The sequence below is a fragment of the Danio aesculapii genome, chromosome 16 (assembly GCF_903798145.1).
Source record: "Danio aesculapii chromosome 16, fDanAes4.1, whole genome shotgun sequence".
Taxonomy (NCBI): Eukaryota; Metazoa; Chordata; class Actinopteri; order Cypriniformes; family Danionidae; genus Danio; species Danio aesculapii.
The window spans coordinates 52,025,294-52,027,793 of NC_079450.1; the positions used below are offsets into that span (position 1 = coordinate 52,025,294).

Below are 2,500 nucleotides of genomic sequence, written 5' to 3' on the forward strand. Positions count from 1 at the left end.
ATAGTCATAAACACTTTTGTAGAGCAAGTACTTTGACTGTTCTCTGCTGTTCCTAATCATTTCTCCCATTGTGAACTGAATCAGAAGTTGTACAACTATTCGCAGAACTGAGCACACTTCCACATTACAGAATAAGCTCAATCATTTGTAAATATATTTCATTTGTATTACTAAGTATTTTTTGATATATTAGTCGATAATGCATACTAATTTTAAAGTACGTACAAACAATACTATGACATCAATACTATTGTACATACACAATGATAATTCTTTTTTTTTTTGTTGCTCAAAACATTGCGGCATTTAGTTATTATTATTATTATTATTATTTTTAGAAAGTGTACAATTTAGGTATAAAATTATCATCATTTTAGGATCTCCTCGTGGTAATATTTTAATATTAGCTTTTGCAATTTGATTCGTTTATATAGTAGTAAACATAATAGTTTTAATAACTCATTTCTAATAACTGATTTATTTTATCTTTGCCATAATGACAGTAAATAATATTTGGCTAGATATTTTTCAAGACACTTTTCTACAGCTTAAAGTGACATTTAAAGGCTTAACTAGGTTAATTAGGTTAACTAGGCAGGTTAGGGTAATTAGGCAAGTTATTGTATAACGATAGTTTGTTCTGTAGACTATCGAGAAAAAAATAAAGCTTAAAGGGGCTAATAATTTTGACCTTAAAATGGCTTTTAAAAAAATAAAAACTGCTTTTATTCTAGCCAAATAAAACAAATAAGACTTTCTCCAGAAGAAAAAATATTATCAGACATACTGTGAAAATTTCCTTGCTCTGTTAAACATCATTTGGGAAATATTTAAAAAAGAAGAAAAATTCAAAGGAGGGCTAATAATTCTGACTTCAGCTGTATACATTAATTTGTTTAAATTAAATAAATATACAGATAAAATAAAATAAATTCAATTAAAAATAAATAAATAATAAACAAGCTAAACGAATACGTAAACAAAACAGCCCCTAATGACACAGAGGTTAAGTTTGTTTATTTAATAAAACCCTGATAAACTGGTAAAGGGACTACACCTGCTGCACATTCAAGAACATCGCATTTCACAACACAGACCAAACAGAATCACTGAACCACAATCTCAAACCATCAGCCTTAAAAACACAGCAATGAACGGAGATAGAGTACGCTTGTGCTTCATCCCACTCCATTTTCGACCATGTTGAAATGTATTCTTTTGTTAATGATATTTTAAGTATGATCCTTTGTTCGAAAATAAATAAATTAAATCAAATCAAATCAGAGTGTAACATATACACACACACACACACACAAACACCCTCCACTGACTCCAGCAGCCCATTATGATGCTGTTCATTTATAATAGCATTACAGCGCCATCTAAAGGAGCCCACAAATCCTCAGTATCACAGGGAGAGGATACTTGATCCCATTCGAACCCTTGTAAAAAGATGACATTTATGCCATTAAAGAAGCCGGCTGTTCAGAAAACAGCTTACTTCACATAAATGCCATACACCACATGCTTCACCAAGAAAAAGCAATCCCAGAATGCACCTTAAAAACAAGATAAGAAATATAAATTCTGGACTGAAAATTTTAATTCTGCATGCACATGGCCAAACGTAGAAACCAATTGCTTTGTAATAAATATTTATTATCAATTTCATAAAACTTCCCACATTTAACTTGATAACTTGATGTATATAAATAACATAAGAGATACTGATTTAAATTAAAAAAGCTAAATAAGCTCATTTTATTAAATGTGAACGAGTCGAGAGGCTTTATTTGATTAACCAGTGTTGCAATGACGACACGGTAGCAGTTTTGCAAGCAGTAGGAACTACTATACTACATACAAAAACGTCCTGTCGGCAAGTTAAATGAGCAAACTTTGCTTTTCCAGTTAGCATGGCAGATAACAAATCTAAAATAAAACTATATACAATATAGTTACTCACAGACACTAAAATAAACTCATCGTTACTTTATTTTTAGCCTGATCATCAGCTTTCGCTCCGGAACAGCAGTCTTTATCTGATGATGTCAGTTTGACGGTTTGGGTGAAATATGCTTAGCCACGCCCCTTCAACCATTAGTTTGCTGCAAGTGAAAGATGAGTAAGAGTGCAAAAATAAAGCCCCGCCCCCTACTCAATATTCCAATTCAGTTGGAAACACATCATCATAAGTAATCAATGAGAAAAATAACAATAAATAAGTAAAAAATAAATAAGTAAATAAATGTATGAATAAGTAATTAAGAAAATAAATAAGTAAAAATGTGAATAAGTTAATAAGCAAATAAGCAGGTAAATAAATCAATAATACGTAAATAAGTATATGAATAAGTAAATAAATATGTAAAGTAAATAAGTAAATACATAAGCAAATAAACAAATACATAAGTAAACAAATAAATAAGTAAATAAGTAAAAAGTAAATACATAAGTAAATGTATGCTTAAGTAAATAAGTAAATAAATAAAGTAAATAA

At 29.7% G+C, this 2,500-nt stretch overlaps 1 protein-coding gene across 2 annotated transcripts in view; it reads right to left on the bottom strand.

Annotated features, from left to right (window-relative positions):
• Positions 1-2,500, bottom strand: part of ibtk (inhibitor of Bruton agammaglobulinemia tyrosine kinase) — a 60,305-nt gene that overhangs the window by 4,259 nt on the left and 53,546 nt on the right. The window lies entirely within an intron of this gene.